The sequence below is a fragment of the Schistocerca serialis genome, chromosome 9, assembly GCF_023864345.2.
Source record: "Schistocerca serialis cubense isolate TAMUIC-IGC-003099 chromosome 9, iqSchSeri2.2, whole genome shotgun sequence".
Classification (NCBI taxonomy): Eukaryota; Metazoa; Arthropoda; class Insecta; order Orthoptera; family Acrididae; genus Schistocerca; species Schistocerca serialis.
The window spans coordinates 74,503,924-74,531,289 of NC_064646.1; positions in this window are offsets into that span (position 1 = coordinate 74,503,924).

Genomic DNA, 27,366 nt, shown 5'->3' on the forward strand with positions numbered 1-27,366 from the left:
CCTGCAGTTTTAATATTTTTTCTCATTCCGTTTTAGATCACACCATTCAATTTTTGCGTGCTGTGGTCTATAGCGAAATTATCAAATTACTCCGGAAAACGAAAGATTTACAAAATATGAAACTATGTTTCAAGGTAAATCATGGTCATGTATATACAGGGTGAGTCACCTAACATTACCGCTGGATATATTTCGTAAACCACATCAAATACTGACGAATCGATTCCACAGACCGAACGTGAGGAGAGGGGCTAGTGTAATTGGTTAATACAAACCATAAAAAAATGCACGGAAGTATGTTTTTTAACACAAACCTACGTTTTTTAAATGGAACCCTGTTAGTTTTGTTAGAACATCTCAACATATAAACAAATACGTAATCAGTGCCGTTTGTTGCATTGTAAAATGTTAATTACATCCGGAGATATTGTAACCTAAATTTGACGCTTGAGTACCACTCCTCCGCTGTTCGATGGTGTGTATCGGAGAGCACCGAATTACGTAGGGATCCAAAGGGAACGGTGATGGTCCTTAGGTACAGAAGAGACTGGAACAGCACATTACGTCCACATGCTAACACCTTTTTATTGGTCTTTTTCACTGACGTACATGTATTTGATGTGGTTTACGAAATATATCCAGCGGTAACTTTAGGTGACTCACCCTGTATATAAGAACAAATATTCTATTGGAATTTGACAGTGCTTCAGTTGAGAAAATATTGCCATTACTGTATTTAACTCTCACCACTACACAACAATAATCAGTAAGTGGAATCAAACCGAAATATAATCAAAAACCATTTACAAGTTCAAAAGATTCTAAAATAGAAGCTATTGTAGATTATCACAGAGTTCCATGTTTAAGACTGGTAAAATTGTTAAGACATCAAAGAAACTCATACCATTAGCAAATACAACAAGCAGCATTGCAGAAGATCTTTTCTTTTCATTGTACAAGATGGAGTGGATGACTGACGAAGCATGGCTTAACCTTCCACAAGATACATAATAGGTTTTAAAATTATATCGAACTTTACTCTGTATAAAATTCTGCACCTGGAGAACTAACAGTATTTCCAGATAGCATTAATAAGTTATACCGCACTTAAAAGTGTGTACTCAAGAATGTTTACAAATACTGCACAAAACACAACCTCATGTTTCACAAAAAGGAAAAAAATGACAGAAACACCTTATTGTGGCCTCTAGTGTGCATCTTTCGTCATCTAATTCTGAAATCATTCACTGGATTGAAATACTGAACAGTAAACACCATGAATCACCATGTACGTTATCCTAGGTACAACCCTCTCCCTTATTACACAGCAATCAGCAGTAAGTGAAATGAAATTTGAGTCTTATCAAAATCCATTTACAAGTTAAGTAAATGTCGAAACACGAGATACCGTAAACTAACACAACTTTCCGTTTTTAGGATGTAAAATTGTTAAAATATTAAAGAAACCCAGTTAATTTGCAAATATCACATTTTGCGTGGTAGAAGACCTTCTTCCGTGTCATGGTACAAACAGGATGCATGATCGACGAAGTATGGCTTAACCGTCCACAAGTTACATAATAAGTTTCAAAAATACATCGAATTTTACTCACGATTAAATTCTGTACTTGAAGAGTTAACAACATCTTCCAAATAGCTTTAATAAGTTATAACACACTTAAAAGTGTAGACTTGAAAATATTTACAAATACTCCGCAAAATACAGCCTCACGTTTCACAAAAAAGAAAAAAAAACACCTTATTGTGGCCTCTAGTGTCACCTTTTTTGTCTGATTCTAAAATCATACAGTGAACTGAAACACTGAACAAGAAAAATCATGTGTTTCCCTGCACACAGTCCTAGGTACCTAGGTACAACCCCCTCCCCTAGCACTTGAGGATATCAAAAAAGAAGACAAAATCTGTATCTTTTAAAGGCAAACTATCTCTTCGGACAAAAATTATATCTGACAACGGAAAAGATTAAATAATTTACCTGTTTAGGTTGCGACGTCACATATAAGTACGACGAAGACACTCAGAAGAATTTAGTAAAGTTTCGGTGTATATATGGAATAATAGAAAGATCTGTCAAAAATAAGACGAGGAAAGAAAAAAGATTGAAACTCTGTAATGCAATGGAAGTGTAAATGCTTCTTCACGGAAGTGAATCATGAGCCATGAAAGTTGCATACGACGAACAGAGATAATATTTCCAAGAGCAGTGAGAGGATGCACAAAGATTAAAGTATTTAGAAATTCAGAAGTTAGGGAAGCACTGAATCTACTTAGTATCCTCAATAAAACACATGAAAACGGAAAAACTGGAACGAACGTCTCTAAAGAATGAATGTAGAGAGATTACTTCTCCATTTAAGAAGACATAAGCCAGTTGGGTGAAGAAGACAAGGAAGGCTGTGGTACCCCAAACAGGCAAAACATAAGAAGATCAACGACCTGAAAAGAAGAAGAAGATGATGATGATAATATAGAGTCGTGTTGAGAACTTCTACACTTGTTTCAAATTTTATTCATTTTCTGATCTAACGCACACGCACATATTTTTATGAGCTGTTTCAATAACGCCAAACGCCTTTCTTCAAGTCAGTGTGCAGCAAGACAAAGATGCGCACAGGCTTGAACATGATCGATACGGTTGAAATTATTGTCCTCCAGGCAGACAGAGCCCGAGGAAAATAATGTGCCACCGTTGTAGAAACGCATTCTCGTTGTGAGCACTGGGCGTTTGCAACCCATTGTTCCAAAGTGGCGACCGCCTTTGTATTCGTATACTGCCACGTGTCAACCTGAACACTTTTGGGAGTCTTCATTGTTGTTATCTGATTAGTATGAGGTGGCAGCGAGAGGTGGGGTGAAAGACACCTAGACTCCCCTGCATGACTGGCGTGATGTGAGGGCAGTGCTGGAGTGGTACGCGTGTGTATAGGCAGGCTGAGCAGAGAGAGCAGGGAGAGGAGATGGATATCGCTTTCTTGTCCGGCAGTCTGTTTGGAACACATATGGCAATTACTTCGCGATAACTTTTAATCTATCTTCCCAATGAGCTAGAGAACTGATATTTTAAAAATTGCTCAGAACCGGATGACAAAATAATATTAACTCACTTTCTTGGCTGGTGTGTGGCGGTGGGTGGTTTGTTTACCACTGTCATTTGTCGATGAGCTAGAGACATGAAACTATGACTATAGCTCAGAACAGGATGACAATGCAATGTTAAGTAGTTTTCTTGTCTGGCAGTATGTGTACCACAACCATATCCCCCTTTGCCTCTTTCAGTCGTAAATCGTACACTGGAAGAACGATTTCTAGTAAGCCTCTATGTCAGCTAGAATCTTTAATTTTTGTTCAAATGTTCTAATGTGTGTGAATTCCTAAGCGACCAAACTACTGAGGTCATCGGTCCCTAGACTTATCCACAACTTAAACAAACTTACGCTAAGGACAACACGCACACACCCATGCCCGGGGGGACACAAACCTCCGGCGGGAGGGGCTGCGCAGTCGGTGACATGGAACCTCAAACAGTGCGGCCACACCGCACCGCTTAATTTTTGTCTTTGCGACCTTCCGGCGACATATATGTAAAAAGAAGCAATATATCGATTTAGTCATTCGAAGACAAACAGAAGTAAATGTGAAATTTACCACATGTCTCTTTTCTAATCTCATAAAAACGTTTGAAATAGCATAAAAAATTTAAAACATACCGTCACTGCGCGATAGCGATGAAAATGTTACCGGTGATGGTGCCACTAAAGCGGAGTTACTAAATACAGTGTTCCGTAATTCCTTCACGAAAGAAGACGAAGTAAATATTCCAGAATTCGAAACCAGAAAAGCTGTTAGTATGAGTGACATAAAAGTAGATATCTTAGGTGTTGAGAAACAACTCACACCTCTTAAGAAAGGCAAGTCTTCTAGTCCAGATGGTATACCAATCAGGTTCCTTTCAGAGTATGCAGACACAATAACGCCTTTTTGACTGCTACGGTCGCAGGTTCGAATCCTGCTTCGGGCATGGATGTGTGTGATGTCCTTAGGTTAGTTAGGTTTAAGTAGTTCTAAGTTCTAGGGGACTGATGACCACAGATGTTAAATCCCATAGTGCTCAGAGCCATTTGAACCATTTTCGAATAACGCCTTTCTTAGCAATCATATACAACCGCTCACTTGACGGAAGGTCTATTCATAAAGGCTGGAAAGTAGCGCAGGTCACACCAATATTCAAGAAAGGAAATAGGACTAACCCACTGAGTTACAGACCCATATCACTGACCTCAAGTTGCAGTAGGATTTTCGAGTATATACTGTACGCGAACAATATGAATCACCTTGAAGGAAATGACTTACTGATACATAACCAACACGGATTCAGAAAATATCGTTTTTGTGAAACACAGCTAGCTCTTTATTCCCATGAAGTAATGAGTGCTGCCGACAAGGGATCTCAGATCGATTCCATATTCGTAGATTTCCAGAAGGTTTTTGATACCGTTCCTCACAAACGACTGTTAATCAAATTGCGTGCATATGGAGTATCGTCTCAGTTGTGTGATTTCCTCTGAGAGAAGTGACAGTTCGTAGTTATAGATGGTAAATCATCGAGTAGAACAGAAGTGACATCTGGCGTTACGCGAGGTAGTGTCATAGGACCTCTGCTGTTACTGATCTACATGAATGATCTAGGTGATAATCTGAGCAGCCCCCTTCGATTGTTTACAGATGTCGCTGTAATTTACCGTCTAGTAAAATCATCAGAAGGTCAATTCCAATTATAAGATGATCTAGAGAGAATTTCTGTATAGTGCTAAAAGTGGCAATTGGCACTAAACAAAGAAAAGTGAGAGGCCATCCACATGGGTACCAAAAGAAACCCAATAAATTTTGGGTATACGATAAATCGCACAAATCTAACGGCTGTCAATTCGACTAAATACCTAGGAATTACTTTTACGAGCAACTTCAATTGGACAGACCACATAGATAATATTGCGGGGAAGGAGAAACAAAAACAGCGCTTTGTTGGCTGAACACTTAGAAGATGCGGCAAACCCACTAAGGAGACAGCCTACATTACACCTGTCAGTCCTCTGCTGGAATATTGCTGCGCGGTGTGGGATCCTTATCATGTAGGATTGACGGAGGTTCAAAATGGTTCAAATGGCTCTGAGCACTATGGGACTTAACATCTGAGGTCATCAGTGCCCTAGAACTTAGAACTACTTAAACTCAACTAACCTAAGGACAAAACACACACATTCATGACCGAGGCAGGATTAGAACCTGCGACCGTAGCAGTCGATTGACGGAGGGCATCGAAAAAGTGCAAAGAAGGGCAGCTCGTTTCGTGTTATCGTGCAATAGGGGTGAGAGTGTCACTGATATGATACACGAGTTAGGGTGGTAGTCTCTGAAACAAAGGAGGTTTTCTTTGCGGCGAGGTCTGCTTAAAAAATTTCAATTACCAGCTTTCTCTTCCGAATGCGAAAATATTTTTTTGACACCCACCTACGTAGGGAGAAATGATCATGATAATAAAATAAGAGAAATCAGAGCACGAACGGAAGGATTTAGGTGTTCGGAAGGAATTAGGTGTTCCTTGTTCCCACGCGCCATTCCAGAGTGGAGGTAGAGAAGTAGTATGAAAATGGTTCGATGATCCCTCTGTCAGGCACTTAAGTGTGAATTGCAGAGTAGCCATATAGATGTAGATGTGAAGTAAAAAGCAGAAAATAACCATTTAAATAAAAATTTATTTTTTAATATACCACTTTTTAAATCGGATAAAAAAGTACAAAATAAAATCTCCGAGCCACCAACAGATTCGTAACCCATACAGACAGTCCTGAAAATTTGTAATTGAGAACTTTTAACATAAAAATACTTAAAAAAAATTAAGATTCAAAACCAAAAACGTGGGGTACGCACAGTATGTAACTGATGCATGAATAGTTCATCCCCATACCAATATCAGATGCCTGTTCCCCATGTTTCTCATTTTAAATCTTACAAGTGTACTTAAGCTATGTTCAGGAATTTCTATATAGGGCTGGGAAGCCATATGGGCTATGAGAAGTTATTTCACACTTTTTTGTCCGATTTGAAATGCGGTGTATCAACAGTTCAGTTTTATTTAAATCATTATTTGATTATTACATGTCTTTCTGGCAGCCCGTTTTACTTTGGTTGATCCATTACGTATGCGACTATTTCTTTTCCAGTATTCTGGTCAGAAATTACTGACTTTGAACGCCTACATACGTCGAAAAATGGTCATACTGTCAATACGACAGTTTTATATTGTTGGATATACGTTTGTCCATTGACTTCAGCTGTCGAGCTGCACCTCCCCTACCCTGTGGTGGTCGTTCACAACCGGGCTGCCAACCGTCATCGACTATCATCATTATTTCCATGATTTTCTTTTTTTTTTAGTCCTTGGTGACAGCAGGGGACGGTGGCATGGAGCAGGCGATTCTGGAGGCACGTGGAAGACAGCAAAAATTATTGTTTATTTCCCACCTGTGTCAGTTTCGGCGGTTCGCAATTGTCAAGCGCTAGCTGAAGTGTATGACCATTTTTCATTAGTCTTATGGTTGCCCGCCATATGCTAGCGGCTGGACAGCTTTGGTCACCTGTTCTCAAGCATATCAACTGCAACTTCACAGTGACATAGTATCCAAAAGTGGACAGTAGCGGAAAATAAACAGTAATTACAACCGACAGTGGAACTGTTGTCATTTCAGTCATTTAAGAGACCTGAGACTGGTAGTGTAAAATTATAAATGTGATCGTATCAAGAAGTAAATGATTTTTCTTCTTTTCTGTGGTGATCGACAACAAACTGATTGGCAGCAGTTAAGTTGGCAGCAGATTTCCACCCTTTATCCTTTTCTGGCCTACTTTTCGATTCTCCACAGGTCTTTCATCCCAAATGTTACACAATTTGGTCATGCTGCTTTAGAGCTCTTTCTGTTAACACGCCCGTTTGATAGAGCGAGTGTCTCGTTAAATTAGATGGCCAATTAGTTGCATTAAGTTTTTATTGCAGTGAACTATTCATTTCAACTGATCAGGTGACCGGCTATCAAAAGTTATTGTAATTTATAAGCCGTGTGGTGCTGAAGTACTGTAAAATAAACAAAGAAACCAAAGTATTACTGTGAGGTCAGCCAGTGACGAGTGTAGCGGCTTGATTGTAGACTTACAATAAACCTATTATGAATATTGCTAAATAATTGACTCTGCTCCATACGTTTTGTCCAAACGATCAGAAACTATTTTGAAACGAAAAGCTCATGTTGCCAGTATGTAAAATCTAAGTAAGCGTGGTGGAACCTGATGACAACTGTTATCATAGCTCAGCTTTATTGGCGTGTGAAACTTTAATTGCAAATGTTTCAGTTTCAGCACTCATTCCCAGTGATAACTGAATCAACCGTTGCAAATAACACGTTAATAAACTCGATGAAATGCCTTTTTCTAAGTTTAATATACTCTCAAGTAAGAAAAACGAATCGAATCATAATATGGGAAAAAATGGTTTAAAATGTATTATACTTGTTTTATTCGTTCACATCACTATGTCGAACAATTTATAATAAAGTATGATATTTTTCTTGTATGAAAAACTCTCTGGGAGAATTTTACTTCTTTTTACAAACACAACATATTTTCTTGGAACAACTTATTCCATTTTACGACTGCATAACACTGCATACTTTCCAAAATATCTACAGAATTCAAATAAAAATAATTGTAACATTATACCTAGTATTTTCTTTACTTCCCCAACTTTTTTTTCTGGAACTGTTCTCGTGTGGTTTTGTACTGTAGTCTAAAATTGTTCCCAGAGAGAATGGAGTCCAAAGTATGGATAAGCTCTGTGACTGAAAATATATCATAAGTATAACAAAGACATAAAGAAAAAGTAGCGAAGTAACTTTTCAGTAAAGTTCCAGAAAGATGAAATAATAGAAAAATAAACGTGGAAACAAGAAATTTAGTGACAAAAATTTAGTTTACCGAGTATCGGACCAGGTTTGCGACTGGATTCAAGATTTCGTTGCACAGAGAATTCAGCACGTCGCTCTTAACGGAACAAAATCGACAGATGTAAAGCGCGGTATCTCAAGGAATTGTGATATGAGCGTTACTGTTCACAATGTATATAAATGACCTAGCAGAGTACGTCGGAAGTCTTTAAGATTGTTTGCAGATGATAGGGTTGCATATAACGAAGTGGTTATGCCACAAAACAGTATAGACTTGCCTCCCGCGGACTGGTGAAAGTGCAGGCTCTGGCAGTTGACCGGAAAAGTAAATAAATGTAACAACTGCGAATACATTAGATAATAAATCGACAGCTGTACAATAGCAATCTTCGTCCTCAATTATTTGCTGGATGCATTCCCATCTCTGTGCTCCTGTACAGCTTTTACCGCCTACACTTCCCTCTAGTACTATGGGAGTTATTCTGTAATTTCTTAACAGATGTCCTGTCATCCTGTCCCTTTTTTTGTCCTGTACATTTCCTGTGAGTATGGACGTCCTAGCCGGCCGAGGTGGCCGTGCGGATAAAGGCGCTGCAGTCTGGAACCGCAAGACCGCTACGGTCGCAGGTTCGAATCCTGCCTCGGGCATAGATGTTTGTGATGTCCTTAGGTTAGTTAGGTTTAACTAGTTCTAAGTTCTAGGGGACTAATGACCTTAGCAGTTGAGTCCCATACTGCTCAAAGCCATTTTTGGACGTCCTATCTTTTGTCATTCAAGGTAACCTGTTTTTTTTCTGAATTTGCGTATACTTCAGCTGATCGGCGGTAGAGAGAAGCACAAAAATGTTCAGGACAATTGAGGAATACAGAAATAGAAGTCCCTTAGAACTGAAATGGAGAGGAAGTGCAGAAAAGCTATGGCGAAATGGCGGTACGAAAAATGTGAAGAAATCGAGAAAGAACTGACTTAGTATATAGAAAATTGAAAACAACCGTATGTGAAATCATGAGCAAAGGCGGTAACATTAAGAGTGGAATGGTAATTCCGCTGTTAAATGCAGAGGAAAGTGCGAACAGGTAAAAAGAGAGCATTGAGGGTCTCAATGAGCGGGACGACTTGTCTGATGACGTGGTAGAAGAGGAAACAGGAGTTGACAGGGAAGAGCTAAGGGACCTAATATCAGAATCAGAATTTTAAAAAAGCTTTGCAAGATTAAGATCGAATAAACCAGAATGTACAGATAAAATTACATAAGAAATTCTAAAACCGTTGGAGCAACTAGCAACAAAACTAATGTCCATTTTGTGTGCAGAAAGAATGAGACTGGCGATATACCATCATACTTTCGTACAAACATTATCCACATAGTTCCAATCGCACAATCAGCTTAACAGCTCATGCATCAAAGTTGCTGACAAGAATAATACACAGAAAAAAGCAAGAGAAAGATGAGGAACTGTTAGATGAGTATCAGTTTGGCTTTACGAAAGGTAAAGGCATCTGAGACGCAATTTTACGTCGCGATCGTTAACAGAAGTAAGGCTGAAGAAAAATCAAGATACATTCATCGGTTTTGTCGCATCGATAAAGCGTTCGACAATGTAAATTGGTGCAAGATGTTCGAAATTCCGAGAATGTAGTGGTCAGCTATAGGGAGAGACGTGTAATATACAATACGTACAAGAACCAAGAGGGAACATAAAAGGGGGAGACGAAGAACGAAGTGTTGAGATTAAAAAGTTTGTAAGACAGGAATGCGGTATGTCGTCCCCATATATACATGAAAGAAGCAATGACAGAAATAGAAGACGTGTCAAGAGTGGGATTACAATTCAAGGTGAATGGATGTGAGAGATAAGCATCGCTTATCCTATTGCTATCCCCAGTAAAAGTGAAGAAGGGTTACCGGATCTGTTGAATGGAATGGAGAGAATGAACAGTCTAATGAGTACACATTGCGGACTGAGACATTATCAATTGTCCCCGCTGATATTTACCAACCCCTGTAAGCAGCTAATGATCTGGATTTCACTTTAATTTCATAAATCGAAGAAAGATGAAAGTAATGGAACAACTTTAAACTTAGCTGTGTGCAGCAACTGTGAAAATATTTTTATAGTAAAGACAGCCCACTGGTTGTAATGGATTTTACAGTCGAAACGATGGTCAATTCGACTATAAAATCCATTGCAACCAGTGGGATGTCTTTACTAAAAGAAAAGTAATGGAAAGTAGAATAGAGAACAGCGTGAAACTTAACGTCAGAATCAGCTATCACAAGTTTGGCGAAGTTAAGGAATTCTGCAATTTAAGATGCAAAATAACCCATGGCGGACGGTGCAAGGAGGACATAAGAAGCGGACTAGCACAGGCAATGATATTTCTGGCGAAGAGAAGTCTGCTAGTATCAAACATACGCGTTAATTTCTGAGAACGCACATTTGGAGCACAACATAGCGTGGTAGTGAAACTGTTCTGTAGGGAAACCGGAAGTGAGGACAATCGAAGCATTTGAGATGTCGTGCTACATAAAAATGCTGAAAATTAGGTGGGGAACCAGGAGGTTCTCAGCAGAATCGGCATGATTAGCATTTGAACCATGTCGGCCAGCAGGTTCAAGGTCAATATCGGTATCAGAAAATGGTTAAAATAGTTATAAGCACTATGGGACTTATTATCTGAGGTCATCAGTCCCCTAGACTTAGAACTACTTAAACCTAACTAACCTAAGGAGATCACATATCCATGCCCGAGGCAGGATTCGAACCTGCGACCGTAGAAACAGCGCGCTTCCGGACAGAAGATCCTAGAACCGCTCGGTCACAGCGGCCGGCAACATCGACATCGCCGCACATCACCTCCTGGTAAAATGTGCCTGCGGATCTGGTTGTCTCTGTAAACCGAAGTTAATGGATCAATGTGACTTGGGCAGATATTAGGTTGCCTCGCAGACGTATGAGCGAACCGTACTGTCAAATCAGTGAGTTTGAAAACGGGCGCATATTGGCATGGGAGAGTGTGATGCATCCACCCGGGAAATTGGTGCTCTTCTGGGACGAAGTATTTCGACAGTGCAACGGGTGTGTGCAGAATGATTCACGGAATTCCGTAGAACACAGCGAGATGGGTCAGGTCACACCACCCAGACCATCCCCTAGAAGATCAACATGACATCCAAACAGCAGTGCAGAACAAATCTGCGACCTCCTCGCCTCTGGCGCAAAAGCAGAACATTGTAACACATAGTACGCTAATAGGGATGGCAATCCGTAGCCTTTTATTACGTATAGGGTTACGAGCGTGTTATCCACTTCTCCGCCTACCTTTGATGAATGTGAAGAAAAATGCTAGACAGGAGTGACGTATGGAACAACATAACTGGGGACAGGAATGGCAACAGATGAATCCAGCATCTTTTTGTTTGAAAACGATGAGCGCATTTTGGTCCGCCGCAGACAGGGGGAGTGACATCACAGTGACTGCAATTGCACAAGACATACAGCACCATCCCGAGGCCTTATGGTGTTGGGTGCTGTTGGATACAACCACAAATCACAGTTGATGGTCCAGGCCACTGTGACCAGTGTGACCTATGTGAAAGACATCCTGCAACCCGTAGCCATACGTTTTCTGCACAACACCCCAGACGCTATTTTCAGCAAGAAAATGCGTGACCAAAAGTTGCTACACGAACACATGCCTTCTTCGTGTCACAGGATGTCTGCGTTTTGCCCTGGTCGTACAGATAACCAGACTTGTTGCCAATCGAAAATTTAAGGAATATGATGAAACGACGGATGCTGCATTGTGACCCAATGCCAACCGCCACATATGAACCATGCAATCAGATGAATGCAGCATTGATGGCTACAGAACAGGACGTCATTCGCGCTTTATACGCACAGATACCATCACGCATGGAACAGGTTATCAGGGTCCATGGTGGACCCTGTGCCTGCTAGCCAACAGAACACATGGTGAACCGAGGTGACTGAAATGCTAATCATTTCTACAAGAGGTACTAATGGATACTAATGTAGATACTAATGTATATGAACATGAGTGTATTTCTTCTGTTACCTATGGTTTTCTCGCAGTTGCCTTCTTTGGGTCTATGTTTTTCTTTCCAACTTCTGTGATTGCCCTTTTTACAGATTTTAATAGGCAGAACGCCTTATCTTAAAACATTTCTCTAAATTAGGCTGAAGGCCCAAACACTCTCACGCCCTAAGGGCAAAACAACTTTAACTTAAAGCCAGCAGGGGTGGCCGAGCGGTTCTAGGTACTACATTCTGGAACCGCGCGACCCCTATGGTCGCAGGTTCGAATCCTCCTTCGGGCATGGATGTGTGTGATGTCCTTAGGCTGGTTAGGTTTAAGTAGTTCTAAGTTCTAGGGGACTGATGACCACAGAAGTTAAGTCCCATAGTGCTCAGAGCCATTTGAACCATTTTTTTGAACTTTAACTTAAAATCGGCTGAAGGCCATTAACTTAAGGCTCTAATCAGGAATTTTAATTTTAAAAAGCACAAGTAATCATCCTAAAATTTCTTTAAATCAGGCTGAAGCCCAAACAGTCTCACGCTTTAAGGGCAACATAACTTTAATTGAAACTCGGCTAGAAGCCTTACATAAACAAACAACAAGGACAAATGAGAAGAGGCAGCACATCAAACGGCGCTCAGAAGGGTCGGCCTTGAATCCAAACAGTAACGCTCGCTTAGGTGAGACAGGCAGTCGGCCCAACAATTCTCAATCCGACGGCAACCAAACCCACAGACTGTCAACGGACCAAGCGACAGAATAACTTCCACTCGACCCGACCGACACACAACAGCGAGTTCAACGGAACAACGCAGAAGGTATAGGCGCCCACAACGAATTACACATTCAGCTGTAAAACTACACGCCGTGCTGGACAACCACAACACGACGAGGAAAATACACTACCTGAATTTAAGTCAACGGCCAGGGCAGGTAACCGGAACGTTAACAGCCACAAGGCAGAATATTCCGCTGGTGCACTTCAATTCAAAAATAAACAAGTTAAGTTAAACTCCACAGGAGGGCAGCTGGATTTTCACCAGCTTGAAAGCACATGTTGTTTGCTCGTGGGAATGTCCCAACAGCCCACAACGAAATTCAAACAACACAATTTGAACAGTTGGGGCTGGCTGGTAGATTAAGTAAAGGCTCAACTTTCGTGTCCAGAATCACTGTGCCACGGACCTCTCACACTCCGACTGTGCGTGGACGCCGCCAGCGGCCCTGGCCAGACACGCGCCACAGACTTCCTCGCTGCTCCACGCCAACCGACCAACTGCCCGCACATGGCACAGCCGTAAAACTATAAGCGCGAGGCCAAAGATAGTACAAGGGTGCGAATGTCGATACACACTGCTGCTGCGACTCGCGGCGAGGGAGGATAGCACCATCGTGATAGCTGCGGGAGACTAACACAGAATAGACCAAGGTTTAATGCAAAGTATAACACGGGCCAGTCACAGCTCAACTACTTTTGCAGATCACCGATATTTCTTTAACATCCACGTATATCTCCACATATGTATCTAAAGCAGATTGTATGCATGTATGTCTGTGATCTTCTCCCCAACCCCTGGATGAATTTCAACCCAATTTTGTACAGAAATTGTTGGCCTCTAGACTGTCATCTCTGTGGAGTTTATGACATACTGGCTACAAAGTCAGTGAAAAACCAGGCAGAACCGCATTTTTTCCAGTCCCTGGCACATGGGCATCTAGGCTGCCCTGCACAACATACAGATTATATGGAAATATTATTGGCCTCCTTTAATGCCCTACTTTGCAGTGCAGCGTACACATCACAAGCAAGAAACGGTTTTCCAGCCCCAAACGTGTATGCTGCCTTGTAAGATTAAGATAAAGGAGTTGTGTCAGGGTAGCATCAGCCTGCTTAATCAGCCTGACCTACAGGAGTTCCATGTATGGTTGGGCATGGCTGAGTGGGCAGATGGATAATTAGAAAGGCGGACAGAGAATAACAGGAGGACGAGATGGACAGAGACAGGGTGGAAGGGTTTGACAGAGAGACAGGAAGTATGGACAGGAGGAGAAGGAGAGAGGGGGCGAGGAGGCATGATGTGTGGGTAGCATTGGCATGCATTTCATGGGCTACGCCTGCAGATGTGCTGGCTGAGCAAAGAGAGGAAGGATAGAGGAGATGGGTAGTGACTGAGGGGGAGAATGAACTGGGCAGAGAAATGAGAGAGTTGGTCAAGAGAGTGGGATAGAGGGGATGAACAGAGAGATAAGTGAGATGGGGACAGACAGAGATAAGGGGAGGAAGAGATATGCAGGAAGTGGAGGAGATGCAGGGGGTGGATGGGGTAGAGGGGTAGTGGGCAGGTGGAAAAGGAAGAGGGCAGGAGGATGTGGACGCGCGGAGGGGAGGAAGATGTGGACAAAGGGATGGGGGAAGGAGCAGATGAGATGGACAAAGAGAGGACGAGATGGACCTAAAGAGTTGGGAGGATGAGTTGGGAAGAGAAGTGTGAGGCACGAAGAAATGAACTGAGAGATTGAGGAGCAGGAGATGCCTGCAGTCCCTCCATCTCTTCTTTTTTAAGATGATCATGTCGTTTTGGTTTTTGTATATTATCGATGTGCACATCAGAGAGAGAGCAAGTTTCGTTACTGTTAAACAATCTTTGGTCTTGTCGAGCAACAGTCTTCCATTCCTCCAAAAGGGAGGTTGACAACTGCTGGATGGTCACTGGTGCATGTGATCGTGCAGCAATGCGGTTCCCACAGTGTATCCAACGCGTACTCTATGGGATTTCGCCGAAAATCCTCTGGTTTCCAGAGCTCCTCCACCTGCACTGTACTATGTGGCCGCGCATTAGTATCCATAACAATGAAGTCACTGCTGAAAGCACATCTAAATGACGCACGAGTGGAGGTAAAGTTTCACATTATCGTTGACCAGTGAGTTTACCTTGCGCTTGATTTGGAGATCAGTACACCTGTGGAACATTATATATCCCGACACCATAGCTACTGGATCACCAAAACGGCCATGTTCGACAGCGTTCATGGGTGCATCGCGTCATGTGAGGGTATGTCCACAGTGTCAGACATGACCATTATGATGGTATAGGTTTTATGGAGAGTGGAGGCATAACATTACATGAGTGTACTGACTCCAAATCTTTGAACACTGGTCAAAGTCACCGTGATGCTGTACTCCTTCCCCACACGCGCCTTTTCAAGAACCTCTTGTGTTCTGTTGAGACAGTTGCTCATCACGTTGCCCCAACACTTTCAAATGGTGTATAGGCGCTATATACCTCTTTTGTGAGTAACTGGCCCAGCCGTCCCACAACCATGACTGAAGCCATTGTGTGGCACCCGATGATGGAGCTACAGATCTTCGAAGCTAGTCACGCAATAAAAGCTATGTCGCTCAGAACTATTCAGTTTAGTGTAATAGATATGAAGGGGGCACTAGGTGAAACTGGTTGTTCTACTACCTACGCTTACGCAGGTAAAAGAAGCCGCCATAATAACTTAACAACTGTTAACAGTGAAGAAAAATGCTTTACTCTGAAGTTTCTGCAGATGAATTGACACGTTCTTAGAGTTAATATTCGGTGAGTAACTGAATGGATGGAAAGAGATATGACAGTCGACTCTTGTTATTTTGCATGGGAACTTGTTATGTTTTGTTAAAAACAGTTGTGACGAATTTGGTACTACAGTTGTTTCTCAGATATTGACATATTACAACGATAAATGGAATAAAATATATCTGCATTTTTTTTTAATTTTTTAAAGTTCGCTGCATTCTGCACCTCAGTGGAGTTTACATGACTCTCAGTGTGAATAGTCATATGAGTAAAGTTTACCAAAAACATTGTATTGTGGTCACAGACCGAACATGACTTAGAAGTTTAGTTGAATGAAATGGATAGTGTCTTCCAAAGAAATTGTAAGATGAACATCAGCAGAATAAAAAGTGTGTAAATCCTTCCGCATAATTCTAGAGAATGGAGATCAAAAATTAATATGTGGCTTTTGCTTTTTAGGCATCAAAGTAACTTCTAGTGGTAGAAGTAAAGTAAACGTAACCTACAGATTGCATTAGTTAGAACAAGACTCTGTGAAAAAGAGTGATTTTTTTAACGTCGGATATAAACTAAAATGTTATGAAGTTTTTCATGAAAACATTTGTTTCGACTTTAGCCTTATACGGAAGTAAAATGTGAACGATAAATGACACGAACAAAAAGTGAATAGAGGCTTTGGAAATATGGTGTCAGAAGTGGACCAACGCGTTATTGACTATCACACCTAGTGATGCTATCTCTTTTAAATAAATGATCCATTTTTTCCGAAATTTTAACAAGTTGTTTGTCTGTACATTACATCAAATCTACCGATTCCCTTCCCATTCGGATTTTTCCTTCGTGGTGGATCGTTTTTTTTTTTTTTTCTTTTTCCTTTGTTTCTCGTCTTATAGTATACTTAGATGTAACAAAAGCTACCCACTGCTACGTTCTTGTGAATATTTTTCGAGATAAAGCAATTCAAAACTTTACAAGTCTTTGAATACCATACGAGAACAACAGATGTCGAGTACCACTATGATTATCATGATTGGTAATGTTTCTTTACAAAAAAATGTTTTGTTGTAACAATACCAGCGTTTTTTGGAAGATTATTAGAAACGTGACTTGAGTACAGTACTAACAACGTCTTCTAATCTGTCGTATTAGCTGGTTTTTTGAACCCTGCTGCTGGATGGCTGGCGCTCCTTTGTGATATCCAATAACTCTCTACGTCATAAATGCTTGAGAAGAGCACCGTCCTTATACCTAAGTATGTATAACTACCTTACTGAAAGTTGTACGTCTTGTTAGTCTCATGTGTCAAGGTGAGCCGCTGTCGGAGACTTCAACGCTAGGTAGAGAGACGAACTCAGAAAACCATCGCATAATATTCATTACATTCGAGGGTGGATGGGGGGGGAGAGGAGGATGTAAAGAATGAGTTTCATCAGCGTTATCAGTATTCAACGTTGCGCGTGGATTCAAAGAAAGAGGTTGTGGTTCGCAACAATTAGAATATGATTTGCCGCTCATACTATACGACGTATAGTCTACATCTATCATGTAGATTTGGATAGGCTTTTGTAACATATTATTGCATCGTTCGCTCGTACACTCGTCAGTGTTCTCAGACGTAATATGTTACGGTACTATCCCATCGTGATGCACCCTGGATTCAAAGCTCCCTCTACTGCTGTCAGCGCCGGATCCGCGCCCTGTGCGTATAAAGTCATGGAGCGACGCAAAGGGTGGGGGCTTCACGGAGCCGGCTGTGGTAACCTACAGTCATGTAAAAGTAGCGTTATTTTGGCCTCACACATAGCGTCTGAAGACTGAAGGAGCTGCTATTGACTTTCGTTAGCGTTCGATGTAGGTCACTCGGCATTGGATTCCTTAATTTCCTATCGTTACTCGTGTATTACGAAATTTTCAAGGCAATGGCTAAATGAAGATTTATAGAAACACGTCACTCGTCGTACGATTTGTTATAATTGAAAGTCACTTAATGACTTATCGACTGTTAAAGCATTCATTATGTTGAAGATACCGTACAAAGGCCGAAATTTCGCTAGTTCATCGTGGTGTAATGTTTACAAGCTGGGAGTTACAAAGCACAGAGGGAGCCAAGGTGCTGGTTCACGCTCTGTAAGATTTTTTTCCCATCTCTTCTCTAAACGGTTCTGGGACTCCCTTATCAATTTAATAGAAGTATGTTTTCTAATATTCGATGTTACATACATGTACGAGCTCTCTCTCTCTCTCAGAAGTGAGCTGTCATTGTCATTAACTTACAAATTAAGCATGAAACACGCAAATGCGAATAAATATTCAAAAATGTTTGTCGTCTGGTAAAACAAACTACCACTCAGAAAAAAGCACAGAAAAGACTGACGCAATTGCAACAGATATACTGGTAACTTAATTTCAGCCAACTGTAAAGCATGAAACACAATTTACAAACTATTTGTTTTAGACTTTGTAACGCCGGAAATGCATATCATCCTATTTCCATCTATTGTACTATAAATTTTTTCCTTATTTTGTTACCTGAAGATATGACATTTCTGTGTCTTTATATATTGTAATTGTTTTACAATTTGTATATATATATTTATGCATTTATGTGAATGTATAATTGGTTTGTTTTGTAAATATTATTTGTATTTTTACTCTGGGTCTGGCCTAGGGAAAACAATGCTATCGAACGATTACATCGATAGGTCGTGTGGTGAACCAGAGTGTTTAGGATCTTGGGTAGTGTTAACTCTGCCGCGTGGAGCGCGGGCAGAGCAGAGTCTGGTGGAAGTAGGGCGGTGGAGCAGGTGTGTTGTGTGACGCTCCCGCGAGTTTCGCGCTTTCGGGCTTTGGCAGCATGTAATTGCGCTCGACTTGCTGTGATAGTTTCTAGCACGGCGTCGCGGACGGGAAACATTAGCTGGCACACATCAAGAGCCCGTTTCGCCTGGTGACCGTGTCGAGAAGAAGGAGCACCAACATCCAGCTTCTGCAACAGCTACAGCCGACAATAAGTGATTGTCGCCACCTCCTCGATCGACGAATTCAAACCTTCAATCAACTAACAAGGAAGACTGAAAGCACGTAAAGTTTTAGAACTGTATGGCAGACCTCAGCTTTTCAAACTGTTCCATTTGCATCACTAAAATACAGCAACTTAGCATGAACCTTTATTGCTCATTGTCCCAATTGCATTACCCAGCAGGGTCCCTTCCTTTCCCGAAATGAACCCGAGTGTCGTTGAAATTCAAACGCCAGCATTAAAGTAATATCATTCCATTTCACTGCTTTAATTTCAAAGTTCAGTTAAAGCATTCATAGCTGGCTACAATATTTAGATTACTCAAGCACAAATTAAGAGTGCGAGTTTTGTTACCATATTTTAGCTTACCTGTGACTGCAGCTCAGCTTGGTACGTACTTAATTTTAATATTGTTAATTGTTCAAAATCATTTAATTCAAGTTCAAAGTTAAATCTCTTATTTCTAAATTGATTCAAGTAGCTTTTGAGATGATTGCTGAAGTAGCCCAAGACTAACATTATTTCATTTAATTTCGAAGTGCTTCAGAAGCAAAGTTCACAATTAATTTCAATCACAAAATTAACTTTTAATTTTCCGGTTTTATTAATTGTTTTGCTAAATTACGTCAGAGAGTAGCGAAATTTAATACTTCTGACAAACATTCAGTCTTCACACAACACGTGTCAACCTTCAGTTGCCACGCTTTTAGTGCTAATTATATGTGAATTAACCTTTCTTTTTCAGTTGTTATAGTAGTTGTCCATAGGACTGGCGACCGTAATTTTCCCCAAATCTCATATATCTAACTAACCCCAGTTAATTGTTAACGTAACGAGCGCACATTTACTTTCTTCATTAACTTTACCCTTTTCAAAATTAATTTCCACCAATTTCATTTGCATTTTTCCTTTCATTCTGATGTAATCCTTTCCTGCCTCTTTACCGACAGATTAAACTTCGGTGACGATTGCTTTTCCCAAATGTACATTAGGTACACGCGGTTTAATTTTCACTGTCATTAAGGTCGATAAGTGTGGGGGAGGTTACAATTGCTTCTTTTCCAAACAAACGTCTTTAATTGAAGTACATCTTTAACCAACAAAATTACGCCTCTGGTCATTTTTAACAACAGATTGTAGCAATACCAACACTTTTCCGAGATATCCTCCATATGTTGTTGTCATGAAACAGCAATTATTCACTGGATAGAATGCAAATGAAGTGCTGCTTTAACTAGTCTACTAGAATGGCTACCCACCATTTCTGACTACAGACCAACTCCTGAAACTAGTTTTACAGTTTCTAAAAAAAAAGTATCCACTTTCAGGGGTTGATGAAGGTGCCTTAGGAAATATTATTAGTACAATTTTTTTCAGAAAATTTAGGAGTTAATTCTTACCTATACATTACCTACAGCCCAACCAACATGAATGCAGGACTTAAAACACTGATAAAATACGTGATTTCCGGGTTACGGTACATCGCTGTAAAGAAAAAGCGTAACATCCAGTTGTCTCTACTTGAGGTGAATGTCACTGCTTTGAATGTTATAAACTCCTCATGTGTTGTGAACCGAATGATCACGTAAGCAGGTACACAGCTGTTTTATTCTTCGATAAAGCGTCTGACGGCCGCACGGAGTATTGTGAACAAAAGTTTACTTCGCCGGCTGGCAGCCGCACGGAGTATTGTGAACAAAAGTTTACTTCGCCGGCTGGCAGCCATCGATGGATGCGGCACGTGAAAGTCTCCTTTTGGTCCGGAAGGCAACCAGCAGGGATCGACTGGAGTGACAACAGTGCCACGTGCCGAGCCGCCGCGAGTTGGACCAATGGCTCGACTTACCGCCTACAGACCGTTCGGTGTCGGTACCAATCGGTTCCAGTTTGTGCGAAGGAGGACTTTGTCAACGAGAGAGCTCTTGTGTGTTGTAGGTCCCGATGTTTTCCTTCGGCTGCTGATTTGTTTGTGATGATGGTTATTTCGGTGACAATCGGCGACTTGGAATTTGTATAAATTCTTTTAACTCACCGTGAGGTAGGGCTCACAAAATTTATGCAACTGTGTTCAATTCGCTGCTTGCCATTGTGCATAAGATTTATTCAAATGTATGTTATTTCTGTAAACTGTTCATTGCGCTATTGCTAACGGGAATAACGCTGATGTTAGTTATTGTATATTTTCGGACACTTGTCTTTGATTGCTAATAATTATTGCGGTGTGAAAAGGATTTGACGGTTTTTTGTATTTTGTGCTGGTGGTTCTAGTGGCCACGCGCGTGAGCGTGATGTTTGATTGTTCTAAGTGAATGACTTGAGCTTGTTTTTAAGGTAGTTTAGGGAGTGACGATTTTTTTTTTTCAAAGTAAATCTGTTATACTTGAGATAGTTGTTCAAACTGAAGGTTGAGAAGCGAGAATAATTCGAAGGTGTATTTGGTAAAGTCGTCCCCGTGTTTTAAATGTGGGTTGACTGCACCTTATATTCCCTTAAATGATTTATTTGATTTTGGATGGGAAATGGGAATACACCGCTTGGGGCGTGGCACTGTCAACTGCATTCCTAAATTTCAGTAAATGCTTTTTTTTCTCAGTTTGTTCACACTTCTCAACCTAGCGCCAACACTCCAAACCATAGGTCCGCTACATAATTTTACTTTTCACTGAATGCATTTAAATAGCAATTTCTGTTCTTCATCTGCAAGTATAGTAAACTCCTTGTAGATGGAAAGCTTTCTTAATATATTTCCTAATAGAAGCTCCAGTAATTAACTTCTTTCAACAGCCAGTCCCATATATTTAGAAAAATATCTGGAGATCACTTTTTTCTAAGTCGAAAGGAATGTATCGGAGAATCAAGAACACTTAATGTGAGTAAGGCACCTATGACAAGGACAGGAAGAAATTGGATACGTCTGCATTTCAGTACAGTCCACGACAACTGATGAAAATGAGCCACATTCAAAGTAATGGTGACGCAGAGAGTATAAAGAAACCTGATCTTGTTTTGCACGAACGCTGCTAATTATAAAAGATGGTGTCTACAGTTGTGAAAAAGTGTCGTAAGACACCAGGAAGAGTGGTTCTTTTCATAACAGGTAACTCATTTATAACTTCCGTGTAGCTGCAGAGTGATACCATCACAAGAAATATTCTAGCTACGATATACATGTTCACCATTATCTCATGAGCCTAAGAGAAATCTAGGAAAAATGGGAAATGCTAAAGCGCACCATATGCAAACGATCGAGTCGGACTTTATTCTTCTCACAGCTGAGGGCGTACAGAGTGCATGTATGTCCCAGGTTAAATTTGCTCAACTGATCGATTGCGTGGATCGTAGCTTCAGACGAATTCATATAACTGCCGTGCGGCTGTAAATAGAAGAAAATTATTAATCGTCATCATCCTCAAACTAGCCATTGCCACTTGCCTCTGCTGTTGCGATCTATATTGTCATTGAGGTGACTTGTTCCTAGGTCACTCAAAAGTGCACGCCTAAATACTGTACATAACAATGAGAGGTAGCAGGCAACTTAGATACTGCCTTTTCATCAGGTACGGTATCTGCAAATCTATTCCGTATTGGACTGAAGCCGTGCGATTTGTAATGAACCTCTGGGTGTTACTAAAGGCGGGACATGGTTCTTAATAGGGTGTGTGATCACTACGAGTGACACTGGATGCTCTGCAACGTGCTCCCACGCTGGCCGCGAGACAGGTAAGCAGTTCTTGAGATTGGACTGGCCACTCGTCCACCAGCATGGCTAACAACTGCTGGACGATCGTTGGTGCGTGCTTTGCTGCTTACATCTCTCCAGTGCATCCCACACGTGCTCAGTTGGATTTAAGTTGCGGGATTCGGAAGGCCGGTCCATTCGCCGAATATCCTCTCATTCCAATACCATCTCCAACTGCAGAGTTCGCGCATTGTCATACACAAACATAAAATCAGGGTCGATTTCAAGCACATGAGGAAGGAACACAGAGTCACTTTATCGTTGACCAGTGAGTGTATCGTGTTCAAAGATTTGTAGGTCAATACGTCCATGCAACATTATGCATATGCGCACAATAAAACCTGTATCACCAAAATGATCACGTTCAATAGTGACGGAGACACCCTCATGTGGCGAGAAGAGGGAGCCATGGTAATGCACCCACGAAATCTGTCGAACCGTTTGGGTGATCCAGTTATTACTGTGCTGGCGTATGGGAGTATCAATACAGGCCAACGATAGATTCGCTGTAAACGCGCCGCCAACGCCCTCTCGCCTGCCAGTATTTAGGATCGCAGCTGCCGATCGGAGGGCCAGTTAGATATTTCAGTTAGATCCAGCGTGTTACGCCAGTTAGTTAGAGTATGTACGCCGTGGAGTTCCTATGTGTCACTGAGATGCAGCCGCAGTGTTAGCCTCTAGCAGGGAGACAGACAGCACATAGCGAACAAAATGGTGTTCGTAGCGGACTTCATACTTCAACAGCAGTGGACTAACAGACAGCTTGTACCACAGCACATGGCAGCTTAAGTAAAGTAGCTCTTTTTTTATGAATATAGAACCCAGTTACTAATTGTGTGCAGTTTGTTTATAGAACGAGGATACCCACCACCAACCAACATCCTCTCCTTGCTTCCCATGGTACAGCTCTACAGAGACAACGAGACGACGTAAAGGCGGCTAGCGAGGATTCGTTATGGTATGGGAGGCATGAAGTTGTGCCGGTGATCTGACATAAAAATCTTTGAAAAAAGTAAACTCAGGAGTCAACGTTATTTTGACACTGCACCTCCACACGTTTGATTATTTGGTGTGCGTTCGGCAGTAACTTCACTTTTAATATCACAAAAAGTGACTACAGCCAACAGCGAAGTTGCAGGAGCCTTTAAAAAGAGAGGATTTTCGGCGACTGGACGGGCCTGCCCTTTCCCTCGATAAAAGTCCTATCGAGCATCTATGGGATGCACTGGGGGGGGGGGGGGGGGCGTACTGCTGCGCGTTCACGTGCACTACTGATAGTACAGCAGTTGTCAACTGATCTGGTGGAGGAATGGAAGGCTCCACCACAAGGATTCCTTATCAACCTTGTGGCCAGCGTGGGACCCCGTTTCAGAGAGCATATTGCCGTCCAATCTGGTCCCGGTCGCCTACGGTGGACTGGAGGCCGAGCGGTGACCTCTCCAGTTGTCAGGATGCTAGGTAATGACTGTGGACGCGTCAGAAACACCAAAGAAACATTATTAATTCATAACATCTTTATTCCTGCCGAGTACAATGTGGCCTGCGTCACACAAACTGGCTGTGCTTGGTGATATCAACGACCTTCCCCGAGTCCTCGCTGACTCGTAGCGATGACATCAGCTCCGGGCCGTACCAGTCCTGCTAGCGCAGCACCGCGTGCTGTGACGTAGCGTGGAATGCCCTTACTTCGGCCGTGCGTGGCTGGTGGCGCCCGGCTGGCCGGCCGGCTCGGCGGCAGACAGCAAGCCGCTGCACGTAGGAGGCTTCGGGTTGGAGTCCCGGCGCTGTCGGCACGAGAGGCGTTCTTGTAGTGCGGAGTGTACTCTATCCCACCCCGTCTTCTTCCCTGCCCCTCCTGGTGGCTCGTCAGCGGTGGACGGGCGGAACGGGCTGCAGTCCCCCAGCGTCGTCGGCTCACCCAGTTGCGACGGCGAATGTACAGGGCCTAGGCCTCGCACGATCTCGACGACGGCTCACTGATGTGGTCAGCATTGGCGGCGAGCGAGTCTGCCGCGATGTCTGCTAATCCCGGGTTGATGATTGACAGCGGCAGCAGAGAGGACCAGAGCTGGTACTGTCCCCTCACGTCTGCTGCTGGATGGGCCGCCCTTACTGCAATATCCACGTAATAAAGATTAACATGTCGATCACCGAGCTGAGCGCTACGCAGCGACCCAGTACACATCTAACTGCAAGTCTAACTGCGAGTGCCTTGTTGCTATCAAAGCTGGCGTATTTAAAGGAAGCACGAGCGACGTCCTGACGTCATGCTCGTTTGTAATGAACGCATTCGTTCCACTTATACTGGTGATTCATCTGTCATACTCGCCCCTTAGGTATTCTTGCGACAGAGTTACGTGTTGTTATGGCAGACTTACGCGAAGTTGTGAAATGCAGTACAGCTGACGCTATACCTCTGTCTTACACTCTACGAAAGTCTCCGTCTAACACAAACACACGTGTTAAGCAATTCTCTCTCGCCTGTTGTGTGTAACCAGGCCATTGCCCCTGCGTAACGACACATTCTGATACATGCGCAATCCTCTTAACTCTTGGATAGCCTACTGCCTCTGGCTCTCGGCATAGGCAACGAAACTTTGACAATATTCCACATTTCCAACTATTTACTATTCCGCGACACTACACATCCTACTAAGAATTATGTTTCATCTTTTGTAACGCTCAGAGGGCGGTGAGTTAGTGCAATTATCGTATTTGTACAAAATTTCAATTTATGTAAGTCTCATTGCTTACTTCTTTCAGTTACCTACTGTACTAAACTGTAGCAATTCTTTCTATGCACGGTCCAAGACTCATTAAGTTATGTTACTTGGCACTAAAACATAATGCGAAAGTTAATTTCGTCTTCACGTCTACCAGTCCAGGATACAATGGATGGTAGAAGTCACGGGACAGTAATATGCACATATCATATGGCAGTAGTATCGATTCGAGTGTGGCGTAGAGTGCACGAAGCCATGGATCCGAGGCACAGTGCAAGCTGGTGATAGGTTCACAATGATGTAGGCTCCCTATTGGGTCCCAGTTGAGTACAGCTACTTGGAGACCATTTGCAGCCATTCGTGGAATTCAAGTTCCCAAACAACGATGAATTTTTTGTAGATGACAATGCACCACGACACTGGAGCTCAGTTGTTGGCGATTGGTTCGAAGAACATCGTGGACAGTTCGAGAGAATAGTTGTCCACGCATATCGGTCGACAGGAATCCCATGTGACATAATAGAGAGGTCAGTTCATACACAAATTCCTGAAACGGCAATACTTTCGCAAATACAAACGGCTGAAGAGGCAGCGTGGCTTAATATTACTGGAGGGACTTCCAACGACTTCTACATCTACATCTACATTTATACTCCGCAAGCCACCCAACGGTGTGTGGCGGAGGGCACTTTACGTGCCACTGTCATTACCACCCTTTTCTGTTCCAGTCGCGTATGGTTCGCGGGAAGAACGACTGTCTGAAAGCCTCCGTGCGCGCTCGAATCTCTCTAATTTTACATTCGTGATCTCCTCGGGAGGTATAAGTAGGGGGAAGCAATATATTCGATACCTCAGCCAGAAACGCACCCTCTCGAAACCTGGACAGCAAGCTACACCGCGATGCAGAGCGCCTCTCTTGCAGAGTCTGCCACTTGAATTTGCTAAACATCTCCGTAACGCTATAACGGTTACCAAATAGCCCTGTGACGAAAAGCGCCGCTCTTCTTTGGATCTTCTCTATCTCCTCCGTCAACCCGATCTGGTACGGATCCCACACTGATGAGCAATACTCAAGTATAGGTCGAACGTATTTTGTAAGCCACCTCCTTTGTTGATGGACTACATTTCCTAAGGACTCTCCCAATGAATCTCAACCTGGTACCCACCTTACCAACAATTAATTTTATATGATCATTCCACTTCAAATCGTTCCGCACGCATACTCCCAGATATTTTACAGAAGTAACTGCTACCAGTGTTTGTTCCGCTATCATATAATCATACAATAAAGGATCCTTCTTTCTATGTATTCGCAATGCATTACATTTGTCTATGTTAAGGGTCAGTTGCCACTCCCTGCACCAAGTGCCTATCCGCTGCAGATCTTCCTGCATTTCGCTACAATTTTCTAATGCTGCAACTTCTCTGTATACTACAGCATCAACCGCGAAAAGCCGCATGGAACTTCCGACACCATCTACTAGGTCATTTATATATATTGTGAAAAGCAATGGTCCCATAACACTCCCCTGTGGCACGCCAGAGATTACTTTAACGTCTGTAGACGTCTCTCCATTGATAACAACATGCTGTGTTCTGTTTGCTAAAACCTCGTCAATCCAGCCACACAGCTGGTCTGATATTACGTAGACTCTTACTTTATCAGGCGACAGTGCGGAACTGTATCGAACGCCTTCCGGAAGTCAAGGAAAATAGCATCTACCTGGGAGTCTGTAACTAATATTTTCTGGGTCTCATGATCAAATAAAGCGAGTTGGGTCTCACACGATCGCTGTTTCCGGAATCCATGTTGATTCCTACAAAGTAGATTCTGGGTTTCCAAAAACGACATGATACTCGAGCAAAAAACATGTTATAAGGTTCTACAACAGAGCGACGTCAGAGATAAAGGTCTATAGTTTTGCGCATCTTCTCGACGACCCTTCTTGAAGACTGGGACTACCTGTGCTCTTTTCCAATCATTTGGAACCTTCCGTTCCTCTAGAGACTTGCGGTACAGGGCTGTTAGATTGGGTGCAAGTTCTTTCGCGTACTCTGTGTAGAATCGAATTGGTATCCCGTCAGGTCCAGTGGACTTTCCTCTGTTGAGTGATTGCAGTTGCTTTTCTATTAATTGGACACTTATTTCGATGTCAGCCATTTGTTCGTTTGTGCGAGGATTTAGAGAAGGAACTGCAGTGCGGTCTTCCTCTGTAAACAGCTTTGGAAAAAGGTGTTTAGTATTTCAGCTTTACGCGTGTC